The 14,266-nt window shown below is 38.6% G+C and overlaps 1 protein-coding gene across 16 annotated transcripts in view; it reads right to left on the bottom strand.

Moving 5' to 3' along the window:
- RCBTB2 (RCC1 and BTB domain containing protein 2) overlaps positions 1-14,266 on the bottom strand; it is a 56,998-nt gene that overhangs the window by 41,421 nt on the left and 1,311 nt on the right. For 5 of the 16 annotated variants that reach the window (XM_069063668.1, XM_069063669.1, XM_069063677.1 and 2 more), the window contains exon 2: positions 427-471. The exons of the other annotated variants lie outside the window; for them this stretch is intronic. The gene's annotated coding sequence lies outside the window, so the exon portion shown is untranslated. The remainder of the gene's footprint in view (positions 1-426; positions 472-14,266) is intronic. 16 annotated transcript variants of the gene reach the window in all.

Here is a 14,266-nt window from a genome sequence, read left to right as displayed (position 1 = left end):
GCAAATCCACTTACTAAAATGACAGCATTAGCTAGGATTCCCAACTACTAGAGAATAAAAAATTGAAAAAATTAAAAATAAAAATTTAAAAATCCCATAAAAGACAAAAACCTTGTAACAATTATATCACTTTAACACAAGTTCCAGGGAAGACTATAGGATATTTGAGTGTCAAAAATACGTATAAATTATACTACACCTTGAAGAAAGTTTGGTATTTTAATACCTAAAATCTAAGTTTTGCTTACAAGTTTATTCAATGTATTTTGAGTTTTTGTGTTAGCCTCCACTGGAGTCCTACTCTGAGACCTTCATGGGATGTCAGCTCTCAAAGGTTGTGCCAAGGTCTGGCAGGTCCTATCAGGAAAGTATCAACCTCCTTCTGTTGTCTGGGGTTCATTGTAGTTAACTTTGGAGTTATTATACCTGAATTCTGGCCATAGGGTGAAGAAATTTTCTCAGCTACAATTCCTGAATAAAACATAGAAAGGTTACCATTTAACTTGATGGTAGGCATATCCCCAATGATGAAATCATAGATCCTGAAAGTATTTAAGTATGGCTGTTAAACCATCTTGAGGTTTTCAAAGGATTTATTATTGATTATTTATTACGTCATCTGATATAGCTTTTAAGGTTACTATATTTGCAAATACACTATGTTCCAAGTCATTTTAAATTTTCTACAGAGGAAACAGCCTCTATTATGAATAGGGTACTATAGGTATAGAACATCGCATATCAAGACTTTCAAAGCATTATTTAGTTTTGCGGAACTCTTTTATTTTTCTTCTTTGTTGTAAAGACTGTTACCTGGGAGAAGGAGAATGCAGGGGTACATTGGGAAACATAGGTGATATAAAACCAAAATGTATCAATAACCAGTTGTGTGGGGTGTTGTTTTTTAAATTATGCAGGAAGAAGCAACATGCCACAGCAGAGAGGAGTCTTGGAGTCAGGAAGACTCAAAACCTGCCTCCGCACATCCCAGCTGTTATGACCCCAGGAAGGTCCTTTAACCTGTCAGTGAACCTGTCAACTTTCTGAGACTTATACGGTACAAACTGCTGATCTGTTGTAAAGTTTCTCACTAAGCACTCCCTACGCTAATGAAATAATAATTATAAAAATTATGCTACCTACCTCAGAGCTTTTATCTTAAAATGCTTCATATTCCACTTATATTATTAAGTAACAATATTATTTAAACATGATATAAATGGGAGATGTTTTTGCAAGGCCTCAATTTCCTCTTGAGCAAAACAGCTCATGTTATCTATTATGGTCCCTGGAGAGAAGCAGCCGTATTGTTTTCCACCTTTAAATGAAATGTAAACTTTCATTGCCATAGCATTGCGCCTTGCAATTAATAAACACCAGTTAAATAGCAGTGGGTTGGGACTTTGTTTTTCGATTTACAAAATGCTCCTCACAAGAGCCCTTTAAGGTAGTTGTAACAGTACCAACAATCACAATCACAAAACATATTTAAAAGTATACTCTTTGCAAAAGGCTTCTGGGGTAGATACTATAAAATGCTGTTATCTTTGTTTTGCAAATGAGGAAACTCAGCACCAGAGAAGCTAAACAGCTTGTCCAGTGTCACACTGCTAGAAATAGCAGAGCCAAGATTGTAAAGCAGAGCTTGGGACGCTAAGCTCAGGGCTCTTCAACATACTCTAGCTTGGACAAGATGCTTGCTTTCCTCATCAGTAATTTGAGGCTGTTAGACTAGATCAATGGTTCTCAAATTTTTTTGTTCACAGCACAGTTTCTTGCCAAGGATTCTGGCACAACACCAGCCACACAGTTCAAATGTAAGCTCCAGACAAATCCCCATACTCTTGAGAACCACTGAACTAAATGGTCTTAGAGGTCCCTTCCAACTTACAATCTGTGGATCCCTGGCTTCTCTGATCCCTTTCATTTCAGAAATCCAATGACACTTTAATTCTATACACAGATCATTTCCACCAGAGAAAAGAAAAACATTTTTTTTTTTTGGTTACTCCAAATATTTCCTAACCATTTCCTAAACCAAGCATTTGGAACTGGATGCTAGGCCCAGGGTACCACCTTGCTGCTAGATGACCTCTAAGGTCCAATCTAGCTCTAAATATATGATTCTAATTTGATAGATGATATGAAATAAATAAGCATCAGTTAATTCAACAGATTAGAAGAGCACAAAATTTCACCTTTTCCGGATTTGTTTTAAGAAAAAATGCTTCAGAAACAGTACAGCTTCTCTAGGGTATAGAAATCCATCTTGCCCTACTAGAAAGTTGGGGGAGGGGGAATGGGGGAAGATATAAAATAGAACAGATTGGGGGAAGGGGTATTCAGTAGGCCCACTATTTTGGGGTGGGAAATAGGGAAAAGGCAGAGAGAAAAGTTTATAACTCAAATCTTGTGGAAATGAAGGTTGAAAACAAAAATAAATAAATTTTTTTTTTTAAAGAAATACTACAGTTTTATAGACAGCTTGCATAACCACTGCTTTTAAATAAGGCAATGGAAAATTTTCTACACAGGAGGGAAGAATGGCATTTTAATTGACAAGATATGAATGAAGTATCCCTTCCCCCACATATACACCCTCACCAAATCCAGTACTTGTGTCTCTAACCCCTAGAAATACTTACCAAATTCCCTTTATAATGCTCATGTCATAGGACTAACTCTCTAAGATAGCCTATACATGATCTATAATTGTTAAAGAAAATCATTCATTTACTAAACAGCATGCCATGCCATTCAAAATACCCAGCCTAGGGGCAGCTAGGTGGTGCAGTGAGTAAAGTGCTGGCCCAGAGTCAGGAGGACCCGAAGTCGGTTCTGGCCTCAGACACTTAACACCCACACAAAAAAACCAGCCGTGTAACCTTGGGCAAGTTATTTAACCCCAATTGCCCTCCAAAAGGCAAAAAAAAAAAAAAAAAAAAAAACAACCAAAAAACACCCAGCCTAACATCTAAGTATCACATCAGGAGTTTACTCCAAACAGTGATTTTGTTCTGGAAGACATGATTTGACCTATAGCCCATACTGGTAGACTAGGTTTTGCTTTGCAAACCATTTTTCCACTTGCTTTCTCATTTGATCCAAATTTATATAATAACAAGTTAGTTATGATGGAATTCTGTAGGCCCAACACATGCACTGCAATACACAACTTAACCAAGAGAAATGATGGCTTAAGCACATCTGTTCTTTTAGTGGAGCCACCAATTATTATACATGGGAAGAAAAAGGCATCTGATCCCTGGTTCTAGAGGTTCCACTTGAAAGATTCAATGATTATTTGGATTTCCACCAAGAAGGATTTAGGATTCTATAGACATCCAATCAGACCAATCCTTTAAATAATAATTACTACCTTGGTTGTGTTCCTGAACCCTGCACTGCTGCACTTCAATAATGTAACACCTAATTTATCCTTGCTTGGAGGGACAGAACTCCTCCCCAACTTCATGCACTGCCTTTTTTTTTTACACACTTCTCACAGGTAACACTCTCGTCCCATTGGTATGTGAGTAGGTTGGGCATGTCGAATCACTACCCTAAATAAAACAGGCTGCTCTTTAAGTGAGGCGGTCAGTCCAGAGAGCCAGATCAATGGGGCCCACAATAGAGCAGCTGCCAAATAATCTCTCCTTTTTCTTCTTGGCCAGAACTGGGGTTTAATCGGTTTCAAAAAAGTGGTTCTGCTCTGCAATTTTAGTCTGAAGGGAGCTGCCTAGAATACAGAGACATGCTCAGGGTCACAGAGCCTGTATATTCAAGGAGAGGAAGAAGGTCTTAAAGCCAGGTCTTTCCAGAATCTGAGGCCTTCTATCTAATCTTTCTTTTTTAAAGTAAATAATGCATTGAACAAATAGCATGTCAGATTCTTTGATAATCCTTCTGGCCTTTGATAAGGACAACTGGCTGTGGGTAGCTTAGGCTATGTCTAAACAGGGGAAAAAACATCATCCATATCCATTGAAATTATGGCAAAAGAACTTCCAGATCATCCAACAAACAAAACAGAAAACTAACCATTTTATCTGATCCTTACAACTTCTCAAAACTCTCCAAAATATTAATTATGTGCAAGAAGTAAAGCAAATGCAGCTGACTCCACAACCTAAGATATCAAGAACTCTTAATGAGATAACAACCTAATGAATTAGCAGCAGTGAAGGCTAATAATCCCTACCCCTAACATACTCCCTCAGCACCTTCTCTCTCACCAGCCCATATGTTATGGCAGGGCTGCACACGACAATCCATGGGCTTATCTTGGATCCACTCAACAACTGTTGTTGTTCAGTCATTTGGGTTGTGTCCAACTCTTATTAACTTGCTTTTTCTTGGTTTTCTTGGCAAAGACACTGGAGTGGTTTGCCATTTCCTTCTCTAGTTCATTTTACAGATAAGGAACTGAGGCAAACAGGGTTAAGTGACTTGCGCAGAGTCACACAGCTAGTAAGATTTTGAACCAGATTTGAACTCAGGAAAATGAGTCTTCTTGACTCTAGGTGGGCACTCTATCCACTGTATTACCTAGCTTCCCACTCTGCAGTTCCCTTGTCTCTCCCAGCAAAACCCCTGTCCTCACTCCACCATTCTGTGGTAACAAGCAACAGAGTTCAACTTTGATGTTCAAATTCCCTCTTATCTCCTTTCCCCTCCCTGTACCAGAGGTCGGAGGTGGAGGAAAGTGGAAGCCTCCTCTTGCCACCAGCAGCAGCACTCAGCCAGAGAACTAAAGAAGAGAAACCCAGAAGATAGGGCATCGGCATGTGTATATGGAGGAGGGGATGGGAAAAGTAAGCCTGAACTCTCAAGAGGGGACTTGCATTTATTAAAGGTCAGTTCTATCCTCCCAGAAGTCACTTGGAGTAGGGACTGAGGCTAGTAAAAAACTGAATTTCCCTGCAAGAGAAGAAGTTGGGACAGCTTTAAAGTCTAGCCCTCAGGTGATCTGCCATCAAAAGGGAATGAGTCAGAATGTAAATATTACAAGAAATAGAAGGGAAAAAAAAGACAAATTACCAAAGCTTTCAGGAAAAAGAAAACTCAGTTAAAAACCTAGAGCACACGCAGATAAGTCAACAGGGAAGATATTAATAACATAAAGGAAGATAACATCCAGGACACCTAAATAAGTCCAAACATCTCTGAATAAATATTGCAAGAAAAAGGAAAATTAATCAACTCTTGATGAGAGAGAAACTTTGTGAATTTCCAAGAGAACATGGAACAGCAGCAAGATATTCCTGAATGGTCTAAGAGAGAAATAAGAATCATGAAAGCACAATTTATGGCCTGCATAGCAGAAATAATTGTCAGAACACAAAAATTTTAATCCAAGGTGATGAGCCTTTCTAAAGAAACAAAAGAGAGAATGATACAAATACACTGAAGTGAAAGACAATTGAAGAAGAGAAGCAACAAGCAATAATATTAAAAGAAAGTATTATGTCTTTATAAGCAAAACATATTGATCTCAAAGATAGAATGGGTAAAAACAACTTAGGGATCATAGGTCTGCCAGAAGAACATGACAAGTCACAAACCCATAATGCAGGAAATAATAGAGAAAATCGATCAGATCTTTTGAATTCATAAAACAAACTGCTTATCAAAATAATTCAAAGATCACCTCTCATAAACAAAATAAAAATGTATGCTGCAAACTCTAAGACACGTAGTAGTTAAACTTAACAATTCTAATAACAAATAATAAATTATATAAGCAACCAGTAGAAAGATCTTCAAATATAAAAGAAAGGAAATGTAAATAACACAAGACTATTCTGCACCCTCTATAAACTACAGAAAGCAATGGAATAATGTGTTCTGAAGAACAAAAGGAGCTTAAAATGTAAAGTGACATACCCTACAAACATAAACCTAATCATCAAGAAGACATTCAATGAGAGACATTTAAAGAATTCCTACGGGGAAAAAACAAACAAACAAACACTGCAAATCAAACACTGAAGAATGACAGCATAGGGATTATTTTAGCCCAATGTTCCTCATATGGATTTAGACCTAAAGGCACGATGTGCATTAGATATAAGGATATATTAGATAAAGGATCAAAATATTTCTCCACTTTCCACTGAAATCAGACGCTTTATAGTCAACTAAGAACTTCAATACTCTAATGACTCTGCTCTAGAACACACAGGAACATAGCATCATACTAATCAAGACCTAGAAGGAAACTTAGAGATCATCTAATCAATTCCTTCCCCCCAAACAACCCTATCTTACAACAACCCTGTCTGGAAAGAATAAAGGTATTTTTAGTCTTATTTTATAGAAAGAAGCTAAGTCTCAGAGAGGTTAAGGGACTTGTGTCTGGTCACAAAGCTAATGTACTGAAATTGAGATTCAAATCCTGATCTTTATAACTAAATCCAGGGTTTATTCTGTTATACTATACTGCAAAGTCACATAGAGAGACAGAAAGCAGAACAAAATAGGGGAGAGCAAAGAGCCCAGTTTAGTTGGAATCTAAAATATATAAAGCACAGAATTCATAGTGGGAGGTTAGTGGCAAAAACAGGTTGGAACTAGGTGGTACAAGACATTGGGTGCCTTGTCTTTGTATAAAAAAAAATGACTATTCTCAGAAAATTTAAAATTTATGAAAGTAAATGTTGAAAACTAAAAATAAATAAGTTGGGGAAGAAAAAAAAAGAACAGAGGAACAGGACATCCAAGAAGGATACCAAGACTTGAGTCACTCCTACCATCAAATCTTTTTGAAAAATGATGAGTTATCCTTTGCTTCAAAGGACAAATATTTTTGAACAATAAAAAGGTTCATTCAAGAAAGAAAAAACAAACAAAAATATGACTATTCTTGTCAAGGTAAAAATCTTCTCATGTACTCTTCATACGAACTCCTACCATCTTCTGTCTCTCTTCTTCTCTCCCTCTCTCTTCCTTCATCCCTCTCCCTTTCTTTTCCTCTTCTCTCTCTCTTTTCCTTCTGTTTCTATCTGCTTCCCTCCTTCTCTTTCCCTCTCCACCTCTCACACATATTTAATCTTTCCCTACCAATTTGATCCTTCCCAGCTGCCTACCAACATGCCCACACTCCCTCACCCTAAAAAAACTGAAAGCAAAAAAAACCAACCCAGCAACAAACCCTCACTTGGTTAGCCAAACCTACTGTCATATATCTCTTCTCTCTTTAAGTCTAAAACCCCTTGAGAAGACATTCTACAATAGGTGCTTCCACTTACTATCCCACCTCTGCCTCGAAATCCTTTGCAATGTCTTCCAACCTCTTCATTCCACTGAAACTTCTCTCTCCCAAGTAACTGGTGATCTCATAATTGCCAAATCTAATGGCCTTTCCTTGCTCTTCATCCTTCTTGACTTCTCTGCAGCCTCTCTCACTGTCAATCACATTCTCCTCCCTGATACTCTCTCTTTAGGTTTTCATGGTCCTGCTCTTTCCTGGTTCTCCTCTTACAGCCCAACAACTCCTTCTCAATCTCTTTTGCAATCTTTTTTGCAATTCTTCTAAGTCATAACCATTAAACAGCAGGTATTCCCCAAGACACTGCCCTGGGGCTTCTCTTTCACTTCTAGATTACCTCCCTTGGTGACCTCATTGGCTCTCCTGGGTTCAACTATCACTTCTATGCAAATGATTCCCAGATCTATATATCCAACCTAGATCTCCCTCCTGGGCTCCACTCCCACATCATTAATGTCCTCTTAGAGATTTCCAACTGGATGTCCCCTAAGCATTTCAAACTCAACATATTCAAAACAGAATTCATGATCTTTCCCCCAAAATTCTTCTCCTTCCTATTACTTTCCTATTACTACTGATGATTACTACTACACCATCCTTCCAGTCACCCAGGGCCACAACCTCAACTCCCCACTTGCATTCACCCCACATACTCAATCTATTGTCAATTCCTGTCAGTTTTACCTCTCTGTCACACAGCCATCACCTGGTACAGGCCCTCATTACCTCTCACCAGGTCTACTGCAATAACCTGATTTTCTCACTGCCTCAAGTCTCTCCACACACTAATCCATCACTGATTCAAATATCAAAGTGATTTCCTAAAACACAGGTCTAACCGTGTCACCTTCCCCTGCCTCCCCCACACAATACATTTCAGAGGCACCCTATTACCTCCAGGATCAAATATTTTTAAAAATCCTTTTTTTGGTACTTAAAGCCCTTCACAACCTGGTTCCTTCCTGCCTTTGTAGTCTTACATTTTACTCTCTTCCAAATATTCTATGATTGATAGGTAGGTAGGTAGATGATAGATAGATTGATAGTTCATTTATTAAATGTTTACTATATGCTAGGCACTGCAAGCAAGATAGTCCTTTGCCCTCAAGAAGTTTACATTTTAATGGGGGGAAGGAAGTGCAGGGCAGACCACACGTAAAGCAAAAAAAGGGGGAGGGACTGTAAATACGGAGTGGGCATAGGGAAGTGTAAAGGAAACCTGTGTCCCAGAAGGATAAGGCAAAAGCTGACCTATAAGAGCAGAGGGACCCAGAGGGGTGGAGTTCAGGTTATCATTTGGGAGGAGGTAGAGGAAATGATCCAAGTAGAAGCTGCATGGTTGGAGCTAAAACAATGGTCTCCTTCTTGCTCTTTATCACCCAAAACATTACATCTCCTAACAATATATTTGCCCTTATGCCTGCAAAACAGTTCCTCCTTACCTATGACTTCTAGATTCCCTGGCTGCCTTGAAGGCATATGCAGGATTCCCCCTCCTCTTCCACTGCTAGTCCTTTCCCTGTAAGATTATCTTCAATCTATACCATATATATCTTGTATGTACATGGTGGCATGTTGTCTCTCTGTTATAATGTGAGGTCCCTGACACCAAGTTTTTGCTTTCCTTTGTATCCCTGGTACTTAGCATAGTGCCTAGCACTAAAAGGTTGACTTAACTAGGTTTTAGAACCCAGTACGGGTCACAGATGAGACTTGAACCAAGGTCTCCCTGGCTTTAAGACCAGCCTCACTAGGGCAAGCTATCTCTCAAGTGTTTCAAGAGATACTGCTATTATGCCCTTTTTGCAGAGAAGGGAGCTAAGGCTCAGAGAAGTAAGTGACTTACTCTGGGGTTGTAGCAGCAAGCACCCCAGCATACCCAGAGTGGCTGCTAACACAGGTTCTTAGATCTGCTTTTCTAAAGGAAAGCAACTCAAAATGGGTTAACAATCTTGCTTTAATCAAACATATCAGGGGAAAAAGGTCAACATCCAAAGCTTCAGAGAATACAAACAAGTTACAAGCAGACAACAAATACAGAGAAACATCAGCAGACAGGCTTCCAACTGTCTAACCATTACATCCACACCTAGTCAGTTACCAGAGAGGGAAACATCAACATCTGGATTCTCAAAGTGGGGGCGGGGGGGGTAAGAGGCTCAATGGCTGCCCAGAGTCTCATCTGGGCAAATCATATAACTCTTCTCAAAGTGAGTTCCAAAACAAAATCTCACATCAAGGTATATATAGCCCTCTCCTGGCTCAGAGAATGTCACAACCCTCTTGACCCACTGGCCAATCACAAAGTATCAAGGTGTGGGTGTTCTTGAAAAACAAGTCTTCTGCCACAGGCTCCAGGTGACCACATTCAGCCTATTAGGGGGCAGAGTATATTTTCAAATCAAGGAAGGTTCTCAGAGTCCTTAAGTCTATCAAAGGGCCTAGGGGCAGGGAAGATCTTAAATTCTCATTCCCACAATAGGGGCCCAAAGTTAGACATGAGTGGATTGAGCCAGGTGTGGAACCCAGGTTTTCCTCACTACAAATCTAGAACTCTATTATACCAAAGGTATCAAACACAGTGGACCACCCACAACGCTCCTGAGTTAGGGCCAAATTGGGAAATATTCAATAAAATAAATGAAAATACAACAAACAAAATGTTGCATTTTAAAACTAAATCAATATGCAGCCTGCAGAGATCCTTATGTATGGTTTAATGGCCCCTGTTTCTACTTGGGTTTGACACGAATGTATTACACAACACTGCCTTTCAAGTCATGCAGTATAAACAAGACTACTAATTATACACTTTTTTTCTGACATAGACATAAAAACATCAGCAATACCATCCTCTAATTCTAAAAGTAAAATAAAAAAGATGTTATAGTGGATAGAGTGACACTTAAAAGTCACAAAGACCTGGGTTCAAGTCCTGCCTCTGACTCTGTGACCTGGGGTAAATTACTGACCTCAGTGCTCATGGCAATTCTACAAGACTATAAGGTTGCACAGAAGGTGCCCACTCATTGACTGAGGTAATTTCTTGACCTTCAAGTTCCCTATGCCAACAAAATCACAGATCCAGTCCCTGTCCCTAAAAGATAATTAGATGATATGCAATCAAACTTTGAAACTTTAAACCAACCTAAAAGAACCTAGAATGTGAATTCCATTTTGAAATCTCCCAAGTCCTTTCAGAAGGTACTGAACTTAGAGAGAAGTTCTAAGTATAAGGAAAACAGAGATATGGTAGAACTCAGGGAAAAGGTGCAACAATAACCTACTTACAGGTAAGACCCTCTCCAAAAGAGGGGAAATCTGTGACAAGGCACTCTGTTCAAGAAAAAACAGAACACCCTGAGAAGCAGACTTCATAACCTTCGGCAGCCTCTAGTGAGATGAGAAAGTCAAAGTTGGCCTTGAGAGATAAGCTATATAAGCAAAATACCCAGAACAGCTCAAGATTGTGATAAGGTGGGGGAAAGCCCCTAGTAGCCTTGAGCAAGCCTCCAGCTTCTTTTTCTATACATATTGGTGAGTTCCAGGGGACAGTGTATCCCCTGGGAACTGAGATAAGCAAAGGAGAGGTAGAGGAGGTGTTAAGATTTAACCAGCAACAGGAAGAATCATCCTTCACTGGAATGAAGGGACACGGCCAGAATATCCAATAGAGTTTGGAATCCCCAGATTGTCCAGAAGCCCTATGGGCAATATGATTCTCTCTCCTAGGGAATGCATCCCATTAGCCACAGACAATAAACAGACAGAATAAAGTTAACACCAGTTCACCTCTACCTCATTGTAATCTTAGGGAGAGAAGTAACTGAGACACCAATGCTGGGAGGGGTTCTCATACTTTCTGAGACAGTAAGGGCTCCTATGGGATAACTCAGATGCCAGGGCTCAGACTTGCCAAAGGGCAGCAGCACAATGATTTATTCCCTGTGGAAGGCTGGCATAGTTGGCTTCTAGCCTGTCAGTCACAGGAGAACAAGGGTTTCATGGAACCTCAGTACCTCTCCAGGGTGCTGGGACTGTTTAGTCTACACAACAACCTGTCTGACCCTGCTAAGCCTGTGATTCACCTAACAAGGACCATGTGCCCCCAGGTCTGGAGGGCCTTCCTTTTTCAAATCTCCTTTGTGTTTAGGTCTGACTACTAGGACAGAAGTCTACCCATCTAACTTCATCCAGGATAGCATTAAAATACAGATCTTTGCTGAATAATTCACATATTCATTTATTTGCTAAATATTGACTGAGCACCTAGTATATGCATGGTAGCTCTTGCTAATTAGTGAAATATACTATATATGTTTCAGTATGATATACTTATGTGTATACACATGTACAGTGTTATAATCATAACCTCTCCTTCTTTCTCAAACACTAAACACTAGTACGTTTTACCATCAAACATCTTCCACAAGATGCTTTCAATAGATGACCCTTTATGTCAGAATAGTAAGATTAAAGACATGTTAGAGATATATTCCTATACGAATTAACATAGAAAAAATACTATTATACCTTCAATCTCCTGGACACAGATTTTCACATTAATGGGATAGGCTTAGCCATATGAACTAGACACCTGCTCTCTCTGACTAATGAATGCTAACAGGATCATGGCAGTCTTACAGGGAAGGAAAGTGAATCTCTCTTGCAGAAATGGCAAGATAACTACTCTTCTGAAGGCAGTCTCATGTGGCAGTCTATTTTCAGCCTCTAAAACTAACCCTTGATGTCAGCAACTTTGCTAACTCCTTCCTGGTGTCAAATCTCCCCCTTCCTGGATCATTTTATGATTTGTAGCCATGAAACTCCAGTAAAACCTGGTATTTATTTTTCAAACAATATCTCTGGGGCCATTTTAATTTACTTTTGGACAGATGATGAAATAAAAACAAAAGACCATGCTCTCCTAAGGGATGTAAACAAAAGGGTCTGTGTCTTCTAAACTGATGACTACAGACTAATAGCTTTTTGACACTTGAGAAGCCCAACTGATGTGACAAATACAATTCATTGCCAAAATTTTCATTCTATTAGAATCTTCCAATCTAAGCATCCTTAATTAGGGATTTAATGAGACTTGGTATATAGCTTCTCTGGTTCTATCTATAGATGAGACTTCTAAGAGGGCTTATTAAATGAAAACAAATTTCAATGAAACACTAATATCAAGCCAAATAATGATTAGTTTTTTCTCTACTAAATTTCAAATCAAATGAAGTTTTTTTCCCCCTCTTATATATGAACTTCATCAATCATCCAAGCCTTTGTAATATCCAAAATATACTTTTAAAGTAACCTGAAAGGGAAAAAATCTTTACCATTATTCAAGTTAATACTTAAAGTGCAGCAACTTGTTTCTAATAGTTTATTCTGAGAAGTTATACAGGGTTGCAGATTTAAAACAGAAGAGACTTCAGAGATAATCTATCTAGTCTAAACCACTTTTTTTTCAAATGAGGAAACTAAATCTATGGGAGGTTGTGACTTTCAAAGGTCATATGGGTCTTAAGCGGTAAAGCCTGAGCCATGAACCCAGACCCATTTGACTCCAGAGCCGGTGTGGGTCTTTTTTCTTTTCAAATATGCCACCTCTGTGCTCTGTAGTTACTATTAGTTAACTGGTCATCTGGTCCTTTCCAATTAACGTATGAGCCACAGCTGAATCATTAAACCCTGAATGGTGTGAGCTCTAATATCTGAAAATCCATGCTATGGATGGCAGTGACAGTGACCATGGTATGCCTGGTAAGCCTTTCTCTGAGCTTCTATTCCCCCCCCAGGAAAAAAATTATTGAAGCATGAGAACATTTTCCATGAATTACAAGGCAGGGCACTTAATTTTAAAAACCACTTCCCATGTTGCTCTGTAACTTCCGTCTATATCCTCCTCCTAATGTGCAAAATCTTTTCTTTTTGCCTTGAGATGTTGAGCCTAAATTATTATTTTTAAATATTTTCACTTCAAATGTTTCGCAAAACACTTTTACTTCAAATGTTTTCACAAATATTTGGAGAGGGCTTGCATTGCCACATTCAAAACCATAAGAATTGACATCACATAGCTGAAACACAAGACTTTAGAACCAGAGATGCATACATGTAACTTTCATTCCTTCTCAAGAAGCTTAATTTCTGTATTAGAATACTATTCTACATTATACTATATATAGTGGAATTGAACTATACCATTCCATCATACACCATTCTATGCTGTTCTGTACTCTATTCAGAATAACGTAAAGAAGTAGCTCTAGATTGCAAAGGGTACTCCATGGCACCATTGACCTAATATGAGAGTGATTCTATACAACAAATTAAATTAACACTTACATATGATATTCTGCTCTGGCAAAGGATAGGTCAATTACGAAGACAATATAATAATTAAGAAGTGTAATAAAATTACATGTAATAAAAGTGTAATATACCTTTTATAATATTACACGTAAGATTATATGCAATAAAATTGTAATAATGTAACAAAATTGAAGTTTTACTTAAGACTTCTCTGTTACTAAAGTTAACAAGCTTTGCATTATAATGTGTTTCCAAAACCGTTCAGAGCTTCAAAATTGCACTCCAACTTGAACAGCATTTTAACTTTTAATGAAATTTTGCTAACAGCAAAAGCCACAGTTAAATCATTTACTGAACCCATTTCCAAAACTGGCCAGGCAGGCAAGGTACAGGCCATTGAAAAGTTTGCAGCTTCGAAGTTCAACACTTCCAGGACTCAGTGGGATATCAGCAAACATTCTACATCCTTTTTCAGTTTGAAAAAAAAAATTGTTTTATCTTCGCATAGTTTCAAATCAGCTTTTCATGGCTTGCTGATACTATTTCCCTAATGTCAATGGATGCCAGGACCAAAGCAATTAGTATTTTAGAAAGCACAGCAAAAAGCGAATATGGCACGAGCGTACAGGTTCTTAGCAGACGACGAGTAAACAAGGAACGGAGGCAGGGTGGGAGGGT

Source organism: Petaurus breviceps, unplaced genomic scaffold (assembly GCF_028583685.1).
Source record: "Petaurus breviceps papuanus isolate PSGF00001 unplaced genomic scaffold, PetGlider_PUasm1.0 90594, whole genome shotgun sequence".
Classification (NCBI taxonomy): Eukaryota; Metazoa; Chordata; class Mammalia; order Diprotodontia; family Petauridae; genus Petaurus; species Petaurus breviceps.
Note: the sequence above shows the minus strand (reverse complement) of the source record. Positions and strands in the feature narration are given on the sequence as shown.